Source organism: Pelodiscus sinensis, chromosome 4 (assembly GCF_052426305.1).
Source record: "Pelodiscus sinensis isolate ZL-2025 chromosome 4, ASM5242630v1, whole genome shotgun sequence".
In the NCBI taxonomy this organism is placed as follows: domain Eukaryota; kingdom Metazoa; phylum Chordata; order Testudines; family Trionychidae; genus Pelodiscus; species Pelodiscus sinensis.
Window position 1 is genome coordinate 58,998,240 of NC_143055.1, and position 21,571 is coordinate 59,019,810.

General features: G+C 44.3%; 1 long non-coding RNA gene across 1 annotated transcript; it reads left to right on the plus strand.

The window, feature by feature from the left end:
- Positions 1-7,060: 7,060 nt before the first annotated feature.
- LOC142829454 (uncharacterized) lies at positions 7,061-20,462 on the plus strand. The gene is made up of 3 exons (XR_012903869.2): positions 7,061-7,895; positions 18,063-18,673; positions 19,468-20,462. It is a non-coding gene; the product is annotated as an uncharacterized LOC142829454 (long non-coding RNA).
- The last annotated feature ends 1,109 nt before the right edge of the window (positions 20,463-21,571 follow it).

The window sequence follows — 21,571 nt, forward strand, 5'->3', positions numbered from 1 at the left end:
ACTATACCCAGATGGGTTTGCCTGTGCTTGTGAGGGGGCAAGCTTAGCAGATGCATTTCTAGTCTTATTCTCTAATTAGTAATCAGAGGCAGCCCTTTAACTACTCTTGGCTTTTTTGGATGATGTTTTTTGATGCCTATCACTCCCCATTCATTGGCTAGGAGCCTAGGGGTGTGTAGATTAGGCTGATCGGCAGAGGGAAATGAAGCCGCAATTTAAATAATCACGGCTTCATTTAAATTTAAATGGCTGCCGCGCTGAGCCGACAAACAGCTAATCAGCTGTTTGTCGGCTCAGCGCGCTAGTCTGAACACTCCTGTGCCGACATGAAAGCCCTTTATCGACCTTCCCATTATGCCTTGTAGGATGAGGTTTACTGGGGAGGTCGATAAAGGGCTTTCATGTCGACAGGGGAGCGTCCAGACTGGCCCGATCTGCCAACAAACAGCTGATCGGCAGAGCAGGGCAGCCATTTAAATTTAAATGAAGCCGTGATTAGTTAAATCGCGACTTCATTTCCCTTTGCCGAACAAACAAATCTACATGGCTCCGTCGACGGAGCCATGTAGTCTAGACGTACCATAGGGCTGTCTCTAGACTGGCCAGTTTTTCCCGAAAATCAGCCGCTTTTCTGGAAAAACTTGCCAGCTGTCTACACTGGCACTTGAATTTCCGCAAAAGCACTGACTTCCTACCGTAAGAAATCAGTGCTTCTTGCGGAAATACTATTCAGCTCCCGTTCAGGCAAAAGTCCCTTTTGCACAAAGCTTTTGCGCAAAAGGGCTAGTGTAGACAGCTCAGATTTGTTTTCCGCAAAAAAGCGCCAATCGCGAAAATGGCGATCGGGGCTTTTTTGCGTAAAAGTGCGTCTAGATTGGCACAGACGCTTTTCTGCAAAAAGTGCTTTTGTGGAAAAGCATCCGTGCCAATCTAGACGCTCTGTTCCGAAAATGCTTTTAACGGAAAACTTTTCCGTTAAAAGCTTTTCCGGAAAATCATGCCAATTTAGATGCAGCCTAGGTGCCTAACTAGGCTCTGTTGGTTCCCTTGTTGTGATTTTTCATGGTGCCTAAAAGTTGGGTGCTGTAAGGTTCAGCATTGCAATGCCTAAGTCCCTTTGCAGATCCCATGTGAAGCACCTATCAGAATAGATGAAGCTGGCCCATTTTTCCCCCTTTTTAAATCTTCTGCCAGATGAAATGCAACATTGATATAGAGTTACCAACTTTCCCTACTGGATGGACTAGATGCCATTTGCAGCAATGGCATCCAGGCCATCCACCTGGGAAAGTTGATAACCCTACACTGATGCCTTAGATATTTCCTAATTGTTCATGTTTAAAGCTGAAAATGTCTGATGCCAAAAGCAAGGTTAGAATTGTGCAAATCTCTTCATCTATAACAGGGGTGGGGAACCTCTACCCAGCATTGAGGAGCCTGTGCTGGTGCTCTGCTGCCCCCACTGCCCACCACAGGTCTGGAGCACACAAACTCTACTAGCCTGGGTCCCCCAAGGCTCTGGTATGCAAGGGGATTGTGGGGAGTGTCTTTCTCTTCAGTAAGGGGCCAGCTCAGTGAGAGTTTGTTTTGTGGTGGTGCTTTTATTTTATTTTGCTTCTGACTTGTGCGTAGCCCCCAACTGATTTTTCTATGGGTCAACGGCTCAGGACCCAAAAAAAGATTCCCCACCCCCGATCTATAAATAAATAATGGAAGAACACCTTTCAGTTCCCCCTCCTAATCAGAGTAACAGACTCAAAATGCAGAAGTTTGTCTTAGTACAGCTATAATAGAATCATACTGATTTTAGTATTAAATAAAAATGAGTCCACTCAAGTCAATCTTTCTATAACATTCAAGGAGCCCTGGAATAGATCCATAGTGACAAGATATAAAGGGCTGAACTGATCACTTAGTCAAGTGTCTTAAGATGATAAAAATGAATATTAAAAAAACTCTGTATGCAACTTGGTAATTGCACATGAAAAATGGAATAGTTCCATACACAGGAATAGTTAAATGCTCAGTTAGCCAAAACGTGCTCTTGTGCATTCCCCATGAAGAGGAATAGACTCGGTTCCCCTACTGGCAGCTGTAAAAAGGTGGTATGAAGTTTCTGGGGCCTAGGAATTGAAGGATTAGTGAACTGGGATCTTGTCTGAGGCTGTGAGGATTATTGTGTGTTTGTGTATTATGCCCTCATGATATAGGGGTGATTCTAGGGGCATGTCTACACTAGGAATTTTTTTCAAAATAATTAAATTAGAAATAACTCCTGAAATAACTATTTTGAAATAAGCTTATTCTCTGAGGAAATCAGATTTTGAAATAATGGGCTCGGTAGTGTGGACACTCTGCTTATTATTTTGAAATAAGGGGGTTTATTTCAAAATAATTCCCTAGCGTAGACCAGGGCAAAGTCACCTGGCTGAAGAGCTAATGAGAAGTGGCAGACAGAGGCGGATACAGGGCAGGGCGAGCGGGGCGGCCGCCCCGGGCCCCACGCTTCAAGAAGCCCTGCGCATGTGCCGTGGCAAGGGGGGGCCCCCCGCGATATTGTGCTGCCCTGGGCCCCGCAAAATGGTCATCTGCCTCTGGTGGCAGATAACACAGGGCTGAAGTGACTGTCAGCAGGAGGTGCTAGCTGAAGGATTCCCGTGAAGGGCATGCCAGTGGTGAGTCGCTCTTCTAGGTTGTCTGAGACATGACACGTATAAGAGAGATGGTTACTGTGTAAGGTTTATCACTCTCCTTGGCTTGTTCCTTGTGCCCCATCATTCAATAAAATTCACTGGTAAGAACTTGAAGTGTGTGTTTGTAGGAAATGACTGATGATTTCAGACTCCATGGATGGATACAAGCCCTGAAAACCTGATACTTGTCCTTGTAAAAACAAGCTCTGAACTCTGCCAAGTTGAACAGCTCAGATTCTGCATATGGATTATGTGCCATTTGCTGCCTGCAAATGAACTGCCAAGCAAGATGTTTTCACTGGAATTATTAACTGAATTACTCTGAAGTCAGAAGAAATTGTGTACTCTCAATAGCAGAAGAAAACTGACAAACAGAACAAGAATAGATCACTTGTTATACATTTCCTTTAGTTCTAAAACTCTGTTCCTCTGCAAAAAATCTAATGATAAAATATTCACTTTGACATTCATATTGCAAACAATTAAGTGCATACCATAGCTTCTTTAAGACTGTCTCACATTCACAACACAGTATTCCTCAACAGGAATCAACAGAACTCTTTGTGATAGAGTGCCATCTTGTGGCTTGGAGAGGTTGCTACAGCATATGTTTGGCATATATGTATCTCTTGACTTCAGAGGGTGCTTCTATGTTGCCCTTATGCAAAATGGTGTCTCATTAAGTATGCAAATGAGGCATGGCGATATTCATCACCATGCCTCATTTGCATATGTTCTTGAGCAAGAAAGCGCAATGTAGACCTAGCCTATGTGTAGTATTTTTCCTACCAGTTTTACTAAAGTGACACATGTAAAGCAAGGGCACATGAAGTGAGTTGTATGCCGATTGCACACAACATTAACCGTGAGAGCCATGTACTCGCCCAGCATCCAGTCAAAGCGCTGTTCTGGTTCACTTGGCACATCACACAAATTCTAGGTGCACAAACAGAGTTTGCAAAACTACCCTATGTTGGTTATGACATTCTTCTGGCCCACTCACTAGCCCAGGCTGTCCATCCCTGGATCTAGGTATCCAACTGGTCAACCAGCCTTTAAAATGTCTGTTTTCACTTTAGCCGTCTATAAAACTGTTAATACTTAGCTGTCTCTCAGGGTACAGTGTGAAGTAATTATGCCATCTTGTGGCTTTAAGATGTTGCTACAGCATGTGCTTGTCACATATGAAGCAAAATGCAGGACAATGTAGCACTTTAAAGACTAACAAGATAGTTTATTAGATGATGAACTTGTCACATATGTATCTCTGGCCTTTCTGTAAAGAATCTCAGATAATTCTTATTTCCACTTGATGGAAATCTTTCAAGAAACATCTATATGATGACAAATCAGAGAAATAGGAAATCACTCAACCATTTTTAGTGCCAGGGCTATTTTTTAACATTCGCCAGTCATTCCTTAATTCTATCTGCAATGCTCCAATTAAGCCTGCCTCATAGCCACCCAAGCCACGATCTTTCTTGCAGTTTCCCAGGCTTCTGCGGATGCCTGGATGCCCAGGCCTTCCTCCCTGGGAGGGAGCACCCGCACTACCACCTCTGCTGCTATCAGAGGAATTGCTGCTGTGGCAGGAAGAGGAGGCCATCACGGAGGTGCTCTTGCTGCTTTGACCATCACTGCTGCTGTTGTGTGGACCAAGCTTTGTTTCCATCCTTGTCTGTCACAGCTGTGGCAGTCATGTTGCTGCCAGTATTAGGGAACAGCAAGGGAGCAAGTCCAGACCACCCTTCCCCAATCCGTCTGCTCTTCCACTACAACTGTCATTCTAGAACTGCCTCTATTTACCAGCGCAGCTCAGCTACTCACCCCCACCTTGTCTTCTCCCTGGAACCTCAAAAGCAGCTAGGTTCACAAACACAGGTGATTGAATGTCCTCCCTTCCCTCTTCCCTTTGGACTTGTCCTCTCTTCTCCAGCTGCTCTAGGCTGCTAGGCTCTCTCCCACTGTTCCCCCATAGCAGTTTGCCCCCTTTTCCTTTGCTGACTGCCCTGTCCACCTGCAGCTGACCACTTTTTTTCTTTCCTACCCCCCGAGACCTCTAGAATTTTTGTTAGTTTGCCTGCCCTGCCCTAGGCCTGTTTCCAAGCCATAACTTTCACCTCTACTGCCTGATATTTACACCTGCCCCTTCCCATCCTGCTTGACCCTAGTAGCCATGCCTCCCAGCATTTGTGAACTCTCATTTTCTGTTGATCCCTCTTCCCCAAAGTTGCAATAGCCCTTCCTCCATCCCTGCCATTGACTGCATCAGCTGCGAGGGTGCCAGTCAATTGGCCCCCAGAGTGTAGCTTAAGGGTCCATAACTGCTGTGCCCGTTGTACTGTCATCTGCACCTGATGTCTCCTTTACTTCCATCTGTAGTTGTCACGACCCCTTACTCATCCTGACCAGGAAGCATCTGGTATCTGGTTCACCTCACCTATGTGTGAGAGTGGTCACAGGTTGTGGGGCCCACCATGGCAGTCTCCAAGATGTACAGGAAGATTATCTTCTTCCTGGCATTGGAGGCTGCTACCCAGGAAGCAGCGGAGAAGGGTTTCATGGTGGCTGGCCTCTACATTCCCTGTTGAGCTCCTGGAGGATCTGAGTGCACAGGTAGTTTTTACCTCTGTCCTCATACTTTTTTCCCCAATGTTGCTCTTCCTTTCCACTCTGAGGAAGCCTTTATCCATTATTAGTCCTCTCCCAGTGAGTTATGAAGACCCCACCCTCACCACATCCTCTTTTCCATTTGCAGCTGCAGATCCAGTTATCCCTGGCAGTATGTGACAGAGGTTCTCAAGGGACCTTTTCTGGTGCACTATTCTCAGAAGGAACCTGGTGTTTCCTCTGTCAGGCTGCAAAGCACATCCAGAGGGACTGCCCCAGAGCCTGGTATGGAGGAGTGCCTAAGATCCCTGAGGCCTGGGAGGATACCCAGTCACTGCAAGAGATCTCGGATGCCTGGTTCCCACTGCTAACCCCCTCCTCTTCTGCCTGCATTCATGCCCTGGGGGCGGCTCCCCCATTATGCCTAGACAAGTGGGTAGGCTCTACCACTGCAGTCAGGTGGAACTTGCAGAGGAGGGGATGGCTGGGTCATCATTGGGCTCGGAAGAGGGCTTGTCCGGGGAAAGACCTCACTACTTATCTACTTTGAATGCACAGGATTGCAATCCCTTTTCCAGCTCCTCCAGAACCTTTTCCTAAGGTTCTGACTGCAATTTCCCCCACATCTCCTGATTTACACACATTCTAATTGTGGCAAAACAAAGTCAGGAAACCTCTCCATCAACCTCATCCTGGCACTGGCCAAAGTGGCCATTTATAAAACAGGAAGATGGTACTGGACTGGGAGATGCTGTGCAACTGTGGGGACTGGTTCTGTTCCACCCTTAAATCACACAGCTGGGCAGAGTTTCTCTCAGCCACCTCCAGTTGCTGCTTAGACACTTTTGAGGAGCAGTGGTGCTCTCTGGGGTTCTTTGCTCCAAGTCCTCCTCCAGTTCCCTATCTGTGGCTCCTGTCATTTTCTTATTTACTGCTCCACAAAAACACTTGGGCCTCAGGATTAGTTACTCCTCTCCTTAAGCTGGATGTGGGGAATGATAATTAAGAAAGGACACTTTTTGACCTACTCAAACACACCACCACTAGATGGCATTCTTAACTCTGCATACAGTATAGCTGGCCAATATTATAACAAATGAGCACAGCTGAGGGATATATATAATTAGACTCCAAAAGACAATCAAAAAAGCCCCAGACTAACAAGAACCAAATTAACTGAGTGTCTGAGGCCTTGGTCTCAATCTGAGTGTTGTGAGTGACCAGGCCAGTTGCAGGAATAGGGCCTTCATTTTTAAAAATATTAGTGCAAGTACAAAGAAAATCCATCCTAGTAGTTTTAATAAGCATACATCTACCGTATACAAAAGCGGAAGGGATTTTAATCAATCACAGCTGAGACTAGGACAGTCGTCAAATCAATAGACTCTGGGCATAATAGTGTACTTTTCACTGTCACAACTCTTCTTGGCACCAGTGAGAGCATACTCTGAATTGCATCAGGAGCAGGTTTATGCACCTGTCTCTGCTCTATTTTAACAGCTTTGTGCCAGTGTAATTCCACTGTAATCAATGGAGTTATACACTATGGCTGTGTCTAGACTGACAAAAACTTGCCAGCTGTCTACATTGGCCGCTTGAATTTGCGCAAGAGCACTGACTTTGTAATGTACAAAATCAGTGCTTCTTGTGCATATACTTTCATGCTCCCGCTCAGGAAAAAGCCTTCTGGCGCAAGAATACTTGCTCAAGAGGGCCAGTGTAGACAGGGAAGAACTGTTTTGCGCAAAAAAGCCCCGATGGCTAAAATGGCGATTGGGGCTTTCTTGCGCAAAATCGCGTCTAGACTGGCCACGGATGTTTTTACGCAAAACATCCGTACCAATCTAGATGCGCTTTTGCGGAAATACTTTTAATGGAAAAACTTCTCCGTTAAAAGTATTTCCGCAAAATCATGCCAGTCTAGATGCAGCCTATGACAGTGGTAAAGCTTATTATCCTTGTGTGATGGGATATACTTCTCACAGCAGTCCTGCAGGAGCTGAAGTAGGCCAGGTGAGCCCAATGAGCTAATTAAGCTGCGAATAGGGGAGATTTAGACTGGGTGTGGAGGGAGATAATTAGAAGGAAGTTCAGCTGTGAGGGAATGGGTGGGACTTGTATAAAGCTGGAAAGGTGACAACAGCATGGAGGACAGCCTGATGTAAAGGAGGAATATGATTGTAGGAAGTACTTTGGGTATGAGCGCAATAAGTTTGGTGATGTCAATGGGGTCTTGAATTCTTTGCTACAGGGCTGTGGATTGAGGCGTGCTGAAGTTCTGCATCCTGGCCATTGAAGAGCCATTGCTAAGGAGAGTGGATGCAAAGGTGATTGGAGTCCTTTCTTGAATGACAGAGTTAGGGCAGTAGGCACAAGGGCTGCCTAATCTCTTGCGGGGGGGGGAGAGAGACCACCCCAGAAGGTGGCACTGATGAGTGACTTGGCTAAACAGTCAAGTCATGAAGAGAAAGCAGCAGCTCCCAGAACATGAGGGACTGCAGACCCACAAAGAGATGGAATGCACCTGCAGAATTGGATATTGGTTTGGCACCACTCTTCTCCAGAACTAGAAGGAGGAGGTGTTGTCTAGTGGTAAGTAAATCATCCCATTACACCACGGGGTATGTTTCTTGACCTCTTGGGATTTTGTCTGTGTGCGTTTCTTAGACTTGAACTTTAAATTCTGCAGACATTCAGCTGCAGGCTAGAAATGACCATTTTGGAACTAGTAAGCTGTTAGAGAAGGCACTGCTCTCCCTAGCAGTTGATAGTTTGCTCTAGACACACTTTTTTCTTCTGCAAAGATGACATTCTCAAACACCTGGGATCTGGGTTCAGTTATGGGTTGCTTGCTGATTCTTATTTCCAGAACTGGCTTAATCTGGACTCTAAATAAACCTCCCCAAAATTGGAAAGTACATGTTTTGATTCTGCATTTTGACACCCCTTCACCTGTAATTTTAGTTCACTAAGCGTGTGTCTTCACAGCAAAGTTATTCCGCAATAACGGCCATTATTCCAACATAACTATGAGTGTCTACACAGCAAAAACGCTGTTTTGAAATTTCAAAATAGTAGAGGACTTATTCTGGCTTCCATAAACCTCATTTTATGAGGAACAGCACCTATTCCAAAACATCTATTTTGGAATAGGGGCTGTGTAGACAGGGAATAGCTGCTATTTTGAAACAGGGCCTTCAGCCCTTCCCAAGATGCCCCCCTCCCCCACCAGGCAGACAGGCATGTCCACCTCCCCAACCCTGATCTTGCGGTCAAGGAAGAAAGTTCTGGCATGCAGCTTCTGGAACACACTTGAGTTATATTGACATTGGAAAAGGTTCAGAAAAGGGCAACAAAAATGAGTAGGGGTTTGGAATGGATCTCCTATGAAGAGAGATTAAAAAGACTTGGACTTTTCAGCTTAGAAAAGAGGAGATTAAAGGGGGATATGGTAAAGGTGTATAAAATCATGACTGGTATGGAAAAGGTGAATAAGGAAAAGTTAGCTACATATTCCCACAATATAAGAACTAGGGGTTAATGAAGTTAATAGGCAACAGGTTTAAAACAAACAAACAAAAGGAAGTTTTTCTTCACTCATTGCACAGCCTGTAGAATTCCTTGCCAGAGGATGTGGTGAAGGCTAGGACTTTAACAGGTTAGGTCCATCAATGGCTATTAGGTAGAAATAGTGTCCCTAGCCTCTGTTTGTCTGGAAATGGGTAACAGCAGGGATCATGTGAGGATTAGCTGTTGTGATCCCTCCCTCTGGGGTATCTGGTATTGGCCACCATGAACAGACAGGGTACTGGGCTAGATGGACCTTTGGTCTGACCCAGTATGACTATTCTTATGAGTTCCTAAACACACGTTTGTCATGCACCTTCCCCGGCCACCCAGGGACTGGCACTGGTGGTCAGTCAAAAAGCCTGCAGGACCATTGAAAAGTACCTGGGGCACAGCTAGGGATGTGTGTCCTGTTGATATCCTTCCCTTTCTTCTCTTCCCCCCCTCCCCCAGTTGGGGAAGCCCAGGGTGCCCAATCCGGTGGTGATAGCATTCACATCTGCAAGGCAGATAACTCTGAGCAGCAGGATGCAGTTGATCGGCCTGACCACCTGCAGAAGGAGACAAACCGAGAATCACTGAGGTGCCAGGGCACCTTCAAGTCCCCTCCCTCTTCATCCTACTTCTCTCTTCCCCCTTCTCCCCCCACACCAGGAGCAACTCCCTCCAATTACCTCAACACCTGACAGGGCTGTGTGAGGGCAGGACTGAACAAACCCTCCTGGGGAGGGGGCTTGCCCCACCACCACCCTCTTTTCCTAGGGAAGCCCAGTCCGTCCAAAGTCAGAGACCTTTGCATTTGAATCTGATCACTTGAATATTCTCAGGTCTGAGCACTCCATCTGGAGGAACATTAAAGCTTTTCAGGGCTTTGAAAGGGGAGGGGTGCATGTCTGCCTAGCTAGACAGCGCAGCAGAGTGGCATGGGCATTGTGGCATACTTCAGCTTGTCATGGCTTTAGTTTGCCTCCGAGGCTACGTCTGCACTGGCAGCTTCTTGCGCAAGAACTGTTTTGCGGAAGATTTCTTGGGCAAAAAGTCTTCCACAAGAGTGCGTCTACACTGGCATGTGCTTTTGCGCAAGAGCGTCTATGGCAGTGTGGATGCTCTCTTGTGCAAGAAAGCTCTGATGGCCATTTTAGCCATGGGGTTTCTTGCACAAGAAATTCATGTTGCCTGTCTACACTGGCCTCTTCTCTTGCGCAAGAGCTCTTCCAGGGCTCATTTCTCATGGGGAGAGGAATAACTCTTCCAGAAGCCCTGTTTTCTGACGCTGTACTGTAAATTTACTTGCACAAGAACGCGCATGCAGAGTGGGCATCCGGCAAGTTTTTGAGCAAGAACAAGTGTTCTTGCGCAAGAAGCTGCCAGTGTAGATGTGGCCCAATGGTTTGACAGTAAATGTTGCCTTTTGCCATCAAAAGAGTGTAGTTTAGATGAGGCCTTAGGCTGCCTATGTTTTAGTACTAGCTTTAGACCTATATCTGCCTTCAGTCCTCAGCACACAGATAAGTGATAAATGTCTTAGCAATACCTTACTTAGATTTATTGCCTAGCTGGGATGAGGGATGTGTGTGTCTAACAGCGAAAGCTAAAACATTTCCAAAGATACAGCAAATAGATAAAATATTGCTGACTTTCTTCCCTTTTGGCTATACATATTTTTGCTACTAAATGGGATAGCTGTCAAGGTACATTCATTTTGAAGCTTGCAGTCTTGATGATCGTCTTTAAAAGGCTGTTGGCCCTTTTTGCTTTTCTTATGACTGTTTGATTGTGGGATTTTTCTTCCCCATCTTCTTTCCCCTTCCTTCAAATTGTGTGTGGGTTTCTTTCACCTACTTGGGATTTATCGGTGTTACTGTAAGTTGTCTGGAAAAGGGACTGTATATCCATGTGTTTAGACACAGTCTGAAATTATGGGATAGGTGCCACAACTGGAACTGAGAAATGACTTTTTCCCCCATCCTATGAGAACTTTCCAGGTTTTTTAATGTTTTTCCCCATCTGTACCAGAACAAAACAGAACTTTCAAAGTTTGGGAAGTTTGAAAGAATGAGAGCTAAGTAGTCCTTTAATCTTTCCAAATGAATATTTGATTTCTATAGAGTGAACAGTTTCAACAGGAGGGACTGAAAAGGACCTATGCAGCAGCAGCTAGAGTTGCCAGGTGTCTTTAAAAACAAATCAAAACAAACAAAATACCAACACTAGAATAAAAGGGACCCTGGCAACTCCAGTCAGCATTGGTGACTGGGGTGTTAAAAATCCGGTTGGCGCAGGGCTGGCAGGTTCCCTACCTGGCTCCGCACAACTCCCCGGAAGCAGTGACATGTCCTTCAACTCCTAAGTGGGGATTGGCCACAGGGGCTCTGTGCTGCTTGCACCCCAAGCACCACCATGTTTGGGAGCTGTGATGGCAGCACCTGCAGTGTGCAGGGCCACTTGGTCATGCCTCTATCTAGGAGCTGAGGCACATGCTGCTTAAGGTGAGAGCCACGCAGAGACTGCGCTTTAAAGCCCCCATCCTGAGCCCTCTCCAGCACCCAAACTTACTCCTAGAGCCCATAGCACACATTCTGTCTCAGCTCAGTTTCATTAGTCTTTATTTCTGATGTAAGTTTACAATGCTAATGGTGAGGTGGGTACCAAACTTGTATAGAACATGAAGAACTTTGGGTTTAAGATGCATGCTGTCCCTTAAAAAGAGGTATTAAGATAAAGGGATGCAAAAACCCCTGTGCAACTGCTAACACGGGGGCTACGTCTACACAACATGCTTCTTGCATGTTCTTACGCATCACAAGTGATGAGCTTTTGCGCAAGAGAGCACCCATACTGCATTGGAGCTCTTGCGCAAGAAAGCTCTGATGGCCATTCATCAGAGCACCTGTGCTTTTTCCCATAGCGTCCACACTTGCCTTTTTGTGCAAGAACTCTTGCACAAAAGGGAGTTATGCCTCGTAAAAAGAGGTTTACTTACGTCAGGAAAAAACCCTCTGTTCTGCCGTTTTACTCTTGATTTCCTTGTGCAAAAGCATATTTGGGGTGTGGACACTCCACGGGTTTTTTGCAGTGTAGATGTAGTCTGGATGTTGCTGCAAGAGTAGAATTTTCCTAGCAATTGTCACAGGAGTGCTAAACCCAGCCCTTCAAAAAATCATGCATCAGATCCCCTAAATAAATCACAAGTCTGGCTTCAAAGAAGTAGGTTTTAGTTTTGTGGTGAGAAGGTAGGTATTTTGTCTTCTGGTTCTTGAGTTATTAGTGTTCATACTTCCAATTTTTTCCTCCATTTAAATTAAAATAGCACCTTAACTTCAGGTCCCAGGTCCTGGAATCATTGTGGGGTTTTTTCCGTAATCCCAAATAGTGATTAAAATCATAAGTCAGCAATACCTGAGCCATAAATACTTTTTGACAGGTATTCACACATCCAGTTAGGCAAAGACTAGCTTCTAATTCTCAAGGAAATTGTTCAAGAGCAATTCCATGTGGATCTGTAACTACTTGCCTTACTAAATGGGCAATGAGAGTAGTGGCTTGCTTGAGTGACTTCTGGTCATGCAACTTGAAGCTGCCTGGCCAGGCTGTTTGATCTTGTCCTCGGTTTTCAACTCATTTTAGGGAAGAAAATACAGAAAACCTCCTCTAAGTCAATTGTTTTCTCCCTTCTACTCTCCACCTATGTGCCCGACTTCCCATGAGGCGGTGTGTATTGGGAATATAACAGTAAGACTAGATCAAATTATACATAGAAAACCACTTTCTTTCTAACCTAGACATTTTAAAATATGAGATACTGGGGTTACATATAGACAGATATCCAGGGCAGTAACTCAAGGAATAAATGATATTGCTGCACAGAAAACAACTCTGTAATCACATGGGGGCGCAGGTCTTTTAAAAATCTTTAGAATGGTTTTAAATGCTGTTGTCTGCCATTACCACTGTGCCCCATTCTACAGATTTTTTTTTTAAATCACCAGTTTTTAAATGGTGATCAGAGAAAGGGTCAAAGAATATCAGAGTGACTTGTTCTGTCAAATGAACAAAACCTTCCGTGTGCACAAACTCATTCTCTTAACAATACAGGATAGTCCCTGGAAACGCTTCTCAGAAAAATTCTCTAACAAAGTGGATTATTCATTAACATTTTAAATATTATTCATATTATTCATTAACATTTTAAAAACTCTTGCTTCAAACTTTTCTCCCTGGTATTTTCTCTGTGAGCATTGCAATAGCTAAGTTGAAGGTACAAGGTTCATAGAGGAGGGCTTGTAAGAGGCTCCCAAACAACATGCTTGAAATTCCTTCTTTTTTGTAACAGGAGGAGTACAAAACTACAGTTGAATAATTAAGCTATTGAGCGAGGGTTTATGCATAAAAGACTGTAATTTGTAAGCTGTGCCTTGAGTGTCTGGGTTTGAAGTGATTTGCATATTTTTTTCCCTTGCATTGTAGGAATACCATGAGAATTTGTTACCCAGGTTTCACAGGACATGTTTTTCATGGATACTTTCCAAGTTTATCTTTAGAAACACTGAGGTAGTGTGTCTGACAGGCATCATTATTTTGATGTCTATATGGCTTATGAATACAGGTATTCATGCAACAGTAAGTCAACCTGCACTTCCTTAAACAGAATCACATTGTATGTTGTATCTGTTACATTAAAAATTAATGATAATGATTTATGCAAGAAAACTATAAAAGCTCTGATAAATACAGATAACTAAATCCAATCACTAAAGTGTTTGACAATTTAAATCTATTTTTCTTGCAAAATAGAGCCTTAGGAGGCAGTTATCTCTAGCAGTTCCTCTGTTTATTGTATAGAACCTTAGTTTATTTTCTGTTTTCCTTGTAAGTACATTTGATAAATTCATTTTTAGTAATGCAACGCTGGACTGACCTTGTACTCATGTTTGTTTCTTTTGTATTTTCCTTTCATTAATGAACTAAAACATATTTATTTAAAGCTAACACTTTAGATTTTTCACTTGAGCTATTGGTACCCATGTAATGACTTTTTAAAAAGCATCCTCTGAACTCCTTGTTCTGGAATTTCAGGTTTCATGTACACTCTCTCAATACCCAGTTTATAGTGACTATCTGAAAGTGTCAGTATGGGCAATGCACAAGGCCAACTGGACATCGGTTGTCTTTTTATACTGAAAAGTAAAACCTCATCATTGGAGTCACTGATTTTGTATTGGCCCAATCTCAGCATGAAATGAGGTCCATCAAAGATTTGTTTTGATTGCAAAGGCTATACTCCATACAATCCAGACTCTGTAAAAGTTCAGAGCTGGATCTGGCCCAAACCAAAATTCCAATCTCTAACACACAGAGTTAAAGGGACTATATAAAGAAGGGGAAATAGTTCTCACAAAGTTATTTTTGTTTTTCTGTCTCAGTGCTAACTGTATGTCAGAAGTCTTAATCTCTTTTCTTGCCTTTTTCTAAACATAATTTGTAGGGTAGACTTGGGGAGAAAAGGAGGGAGGCAAACTCTGGCTCTTTGCCCTGGCCTTTGTTCACCTAGCCTAACAACTCTATATGCATCTATCTAAATGCTGGCTTTTAATTTTCAAACTGAAACAGCTTAAGGCACAGTAAAAAAAGTGAAGATAAAAAAGCAGAAATATCTTGCAAATCTAAAGCCACCTCCATAATGCTCCACTTTAGAGGTTTTCTCAGCAGAAGGAGAGTGGGAGGTAGCTACCTGTTATAGACTGAGCAGTACTGCAGAATGTATGAGAGATTATACCCTACCCCCCACACAACTCTGTGGAAATATTGCACAAAAATCAACAGAATATGGCAGGCACAGGGCATTCTTCCAGGAGGGGCTGACAAGTTTGGAACATAGTCCCACCTTGGTCCAAAATAAATGTTGTGACTGTTGGAGTACACAGCAAGGCTCATCTATATTTTTTCCATGGTCTGAGGAAGGGAGTGGTGAGAAGGATACTGATTGGATTTTAAATCTGTTTCTGGTGTGGAGAATTAAGACCAGCCACTTGTTCTATGTGATCATCTTTAATGTAGGGTAAACATCTGTGGCTCCCAGGATAAGCACTCATATCCTAACTGAAAATGTACAAACTGATGCCCTGTACATACTATACGCAGGAATAATGTACCTCCTTCAGGGTGGAATGGGAGCCCAATAATCCTCAGTCTTACAATCAAACAGTACTTACAAAGCAGCAGATTGTTTGATAGTCTGATAAAACTAATTCTTCTGCACCTACATGATCCTGTTTGAAGTAGCAGGAGGCATGAGTATATACAAGGCTTACATAACATGCCCGCTGCCCAGCACAAGACTCTATTTCCCTAAAGGAGGCATACCTGGCGCTGCCTCGTGTATGATGCCCCCATAGGCTATATTAAACAGACACATTTTCAGGACACACACAGCAGTTATAACTTGTGCACATCCCCCCTCTGTCTGTAGATCAGTCTGATGGACATGGCAGATCATATGCAATAGGGAGAGAATTTGGGCACACTGGGGACCAGGCAATAGTCAAGTTATAGAATTAGATCCCATGTTTCCAAAATTGGCAGCATGGAGGAGGCCCTCTTAGCCACTTGGATATCTTACGTAGTACCGACCTGTCAGCTTTGCCAATAGCAATGATTCTGGCTAGTACCCACCAGACTGTGCTAGAATGGGTATAGCCCTGCTTGGAAATCTGCTGTCACTTGCTGAACAGACACACCATTCTTCCTCAGTGAATATCCTTTTCCTGCTGGTGTAGTAACTTTGCCAGTGCAGCCTGTCACTGGAGTGAGCATTCTAGGCATTTGATTCCAAAGCACAAGCATCTCCCAGTTGAGTTTTAAACAGAGTTCCCTTGGCTAGTAGCAGCAAACCAATACAGGGAATAATAGCCTAGAGGGAAACGGAGGTAAATCTTGGTTGAAGAGACAAGTTCTTTCCTCGAGTCCCCTGGGTGCCAGTGGTTCCTCTTGTTTGTGGCAGTTCCTCTGTTGAAGGCTCTTCAGACCTCTCATTTGCAATAGGTCACAAATTGTACAGCAGACCATGCTCATAGCAGTCTCCATGCTACAGGGACTTGAGTTGGGAGGTGAGTGAGTTATGAATGTGTTCCAGGCACTGCATTTAAAATATTGAGTGTGCACCATTTAGTCTGAGCTCTGATTTCTAGACAGAGGGAAGAGTAGGGTCTGTAACTGAGGGACCTCCCCCTTTGAAGACTGGGAAACCGTGGGTGTGATGCCATATGATCTCACCAGAAGGCAGACTGGGGTGGAGGAGGGACAGGCTGTTTTGATGGAAGGCAGAAAGCTGGACTACAGTTAGGAACTTGCTGGAAGTGGGTAGACCAACCCTTGGTTAGAGCTCAGGAACTGACGGTGATACAATGAGAGAAGCTGCTGGGAGCCCACCTACAAGGAAAGGGGCTGAAGTCTAAGACCAGTGGGGCCAAAGATGCTACGTCTGTTTCAGCCTTGGACTAAGATTGTCCTCATTGGAAGGGGTGGAACACTTGAAAGTTGTTTAGTCAGAAGGCAACTTACCTCTATGGTTGGAACAGGCCAAAAATTGTTGAGGAGAGACTGAGGCAGTGTACCACAATGCCAGGTTTTGGTGCAAGGGGGTGCTTCAAGACAAGGCCCATTACAAAACTCGCCATCTCTTTACCACCATCTTTTCAACAGTGTGTAACTTATGCGTGTATGTGTGTGTGTTTGGGGGGAATGAGATGACCAAGAACGCTTGCATTCATGACACTAAGTCATTGGGTACGTGTGGTATCAAGCAGATGATGTAGTCTCTAGGGCTTAATTGCATGTCTGTTGATATGTCCTGTCCTGTCTCGGGTATTAATACAAGAAAAAGCTAAATAAAACTCTACCAGAGTGTGTATGCAAAAGAGAAAAAAACCTCAGAAGTCAGCACATACAAAGTAACATTTCTGATAAGTCTAAGTGGAAATATTTCCTAACCTGATGAGACAGCTGCATGAAAAATGACTCAAGAATATTCTGAAGGAAAGATTAATTCTCACATAACAAAATATCTTTCTTTCAAAACCTGAAGGAATGAGCTCTCAGTTCTAAAAGGAGAGGACTTTTAGGAAATATTGAGACAGTATAATTCTGTAAAAAGCTTCATTATTTATTTGGAAGCAGAGCACCATGCATCAAACTAATAGTAAAGAGTAAAGTTTGATTAGTTTACATGAGAAGGATTTAAACTGGTGGTAGAGCCACCATTTACTACCTCCATAAGAGTAGAACAGGAGAAGTAGTAAGTAAGGGGTTTTTCCCCCTTGATAGGACTTCCCAAAGCTAAAGCAAAAATTGGAACAGAATGATGCCATCAATGCTGTCTAATTGTTGTATTATCCAGATTTGATCTCAGAAAAGAAAATGGAAAAAACTTTTCTTACAACTAGTAAGAACTAGGGCCTATATACCTCATCCTATGGGAGCTGAATAAAAGTATGAAGGGTAACTGCTGAGATGAATGGATGCAGGTGCACAGTAAACTTAGTTGCATGTCCCATTTGTGCTCATACAACAAGCTTAGATTCCTTACAATTGTATACTGAGTGCCAGCAATTGACTAATCTATTGTTTTCAGTCTCATTTTGTCCAAAGCTGAAAGTGTTTTGGCTTAGTAAACCTGCTTCCAACCTGATTGTACATGGTGTAAACTAATTTTCATTATTCTGATTATTTTGTTAATTTTTCCTCTAGCAAAATACCATGTCTGTTCTTCTACTTAGAACTTGTGGAAGTAAGCTGTTGACAGAGGTGATCTTGGCATATCTACAGTGTGATTCAGGTGGCACGTGATGAGAATTCATCACTGAATTTGATCCGCTAGTTGGATTATTGGTTCCCTAGTCTAGGCTAAGTATTGATGGGAGTGAAGCCTAGTCTACACTTGAAATTTAGATCAAACTTAGATCTATTCTCTAAACAATGAGTCTGCACCACCAAGTCTGTTTTAAAAGATTGACTTAAGGACCATTAAAGTTGATTTCTGTACTCCTGCTTCCGTGAGGTGTAACCACTAAATTCGACCTTGCATGCTCGACTTTGTGGTAGTACAGACACAGCACAGAAAGTTGACATTCTTGGCTTCAGGAAATGTCCCACAGGGACGATCTGACCATGACTTTCAATTCTATTGCTCTCCAGGTGAACAGGAAAAGCAGTGGGAAAAATTTCAATTTCATTTCTTGGGTGGCCAGCATAGTGAGCAAAACTCTGAGCAGGCAGCAAACTTGACAATAAGCTCAGTGAATTCCATGGACTCCTAGGATCGCAGATGAGTATCAGCAAAGAGCATGCAGAAGATCCAGGACTTCATTGCTGTTTGGGGAGAAGAATCTGTCCTTGTGGAAGTATGAACCAGCAAAAGGAACACACATATCCATGCGAAGGTGGCAAAGGGCATGGAGGAGAGAGAATATGCCAGGGATGCCCAGCAGTGCTGAATGAAAATAAGAGCTGAGGCAGTCGTACCAAAAGGAAAAAACAGGTAAACAGTCTGGAGCATTGCTGCAAACATGTCACCTCTATGAGCAGCTACATGTGAAGGAGGGAGGGACTCAACCAATTTCCCTAGCCAATCCATGGATTCCTCCAAGGACACTCAGGCAGCAGCATGGAGGACAGTATAGAGGAGAATGGTCAGCCAGCAAATGAGGCAACTGAGGTCACAGAAAGCCAAGAACTTTCTGCAATCTTGGAGACAATCCCCTCCTCCCCTCTCACAATCTGGCACCAATCCAAGGAGGGCACTTCTGGTGAGTTTACAATTTGTTTTCTTGCAATAAGCAGATTAAGGCTATTGGGTGTGATCTGTGGCCGCCACTGTGCTTACACAGTAGGGAGTCTCTTGTTAACATGTCTACAGATGGAGCAGGAATTCTCCCTGCACATCTCCATGAAACTCTAAGAGGAACTCTCTGTTCCTTCTCACAAGGATTCTGGGGAGGCCTGCCTTATACCGTCCTCCATGCCAAGCCAGCAGTAAGTGGCCTGGCAGCATTGCAACACAAAATTGCAGCATAAGGTCCAGGTTTCTGGCCACATTCAATTGGCAACTGCTCCCTATCACTGTGTGATTTGGAGATCAGTGATATGTTGCCTGGTGACCTGGCTGAAGCAGGGAAAGCCATTAGCTAATGCCTCTGCAGTAAATCTCCGTTTGCTTTATTGGGGATGAACACATCTTAATCCTCTACCCTGCTGTCACACCCGGACCTCCTCCCACCCACTCCTGTGGGAAGGGAAAGTTGCACACTCCTGGCAACCGGGAATGCTGAACACATGGATGCCATGTGACCCCCTGCCATGCTCTGCTGGCACACCTAGACTCCCTCCTGCCTGCGGGTTCATGCCCTGGCCTGTTCGTTACCCAGCTTCTCTCCTAAGTACTCTGAGGTGTACCTGATGCACAGTGGCCACTTAAAAACATGTGTGACTTGTACATAATATATCCGTATTGTCTTCAGACAGACCTTCATTTTGTTCCAAAAATTAGGCTTTAAACTCTATAATGTATCTCCTGTAAAGTCTGCCCTTCTTTTTTCATTAGAGTGGGAACAGCAATGAGTCTGCTGTACACTGCCCCAACCCTGCCAGCTGTCTGCCTGGCACAAAGCAGCAGATGAAAATAGACTATGAAGGAGACTTTCAAGGAGCAAATGCAATCCACCAACTTGGACTGGGAGCGCATAAGTGAGTAGAGGAATATACTGCTGGAGGAGAGGCGCGTGGAGCATCAGAAAAGGGGAGCATGCAGGGAACGGGAAGTGAAGCACCAGGAGAGAATCTTGTTGTCCATTGCAGCTGTGATGGATCACATGGCAGCTTTCCAGGATGCCTACATGAACAGGCACCCCCTCTAGACTTTGCAGACCAACATTTCCCTCCTCACAGAGTTCCATAGCTGCCTCCTCCCTGGAGCCCTAGAAAATGGGGTGAGGGTCAAATCAAGGATAGCCTAAACACTCAACCCCAAGGGACGTATCATGAAACAAAAGGCTATCCTTCTCACAATTGTGATCACACACCCCCCAATGTTCTCACCCTGGCTTCCTTTTCTGTCCCTGCTGTGTTCCCTAAATAAAAACACATGATTTCTGAACAATCGTGTTAAAGGGGGGTGGGGTGGTTAAAGACAAGTACACTGAAGGCAGAGGCATCTCACTGAGCAACATGCATGACTCTCAAAATTGACCATTCATAAAACTGTCTTTCAAAGCCTGTCTAATTTGCACTACCCTTCACTGTGCTCTCCTTATTGCCCTGGTGTCAGTCTGATCAAAAATCCCTGGCTAGGTGCTCTGCCTCTGACACACTGCTGTTGGCTATCTTTCCCCCTTACTCTCTCAAATTATTATGGAGCACACAACAGGCACCTACCACCATGTGAATGTTGCACTTGCTGAAGTCTAACCTAGTTAGTAGACTCTGCAACCTTCCCTTTAATGCCCAAAAGCACATTCTACCACCAGTCTGCACATGCTCAGCCTGTAATTGAACTGCTCTTTACCGTGGTTCAAGCTACCCATGTACAGCTTCGTGATCCACAGGACTAAGGGATAGGCTGGGTCACCATGGATCACTACTGGCATTTCAGATTATAATTTTCCAGTCTGGGAGAAAGTTCCAGCTTGCTGAAGAGGCAGGAAAGATGTCATGCACCCTTCCCAATCATCCAACACTGCTGTTGGTGAAACGTCCCTTATGATCCACCAGCTCCTGCAGCACCATTGAGAAATATCCCTTGTGGCTTATGTACTCCTTGGCAAGTCGGTCAGGTGCCAAGATGGGGATGTGTGTTCCATCTATTGCCTCACCACAGTTAAGGAACCTGTGGTGTTTTAGATGCTGCTTGTAATTATTAGAACTGGGAGCACTGGCTGTTGGGAATCTGGAAGCACAGGAAAGAGGGTGGAGGAGATGGGCCAGGCCTGAGTGAGAGCTTGCTTCAACTGTTATTCTCACAGCATAATTGGGAATGAATTTTGCATACCAGGAGGTTAGACCCAAAAAGGAACGTAAGGTGTACAAATCTGTTGGAGGAGGAGCATTTGAAATTGCTAGGATATGATCTGGATCAGGTTTTAGTCCAGCCGGTGAAATTGTATGCCCCAGAAAGGAGAGTTCTGTTTGTCTAAATTTGCATTTAGACATATTGAGCTTGAGGCCTGCTGTGCTGATGCAGTTTAGTACATGTTGCAGATTATTGTCGTGCTCCTCAGAAGTATTTCTAAACACGGTAATATCATCCAGATAGCACTGAACTTCATGTTGATTCTTCAGAATCAATGACACTTTTTGGAAGGCACTTGGGGCAGATGCAAGACCGTATGGAACCCGTTTAAAACGAAATAGTCCCTCGTGTAATAAATGCTGTGAGGTCTCTGCGATCTTCATGCAACATAACCTGGTGGTACGCGCTCTGCAAATCAAGAGCAGAAAACATCTTTGCTCCACGGAGTTCTGCAAATACTTCTTCAATGTGAGGAAGAGGATGCCTGTCAATCACAATAGCTTTATTTGGCTCCCTTAAGTCCACACAAAGGCGAATGCCTCTATCCTTCTTCTGTGTCACTACTATAGGTGAAACCCATTCCGAGGAGTCAGTCTCTTCAATAATGTCTTTTTGAACAAGTTTTTTAAGTTCTTATGAC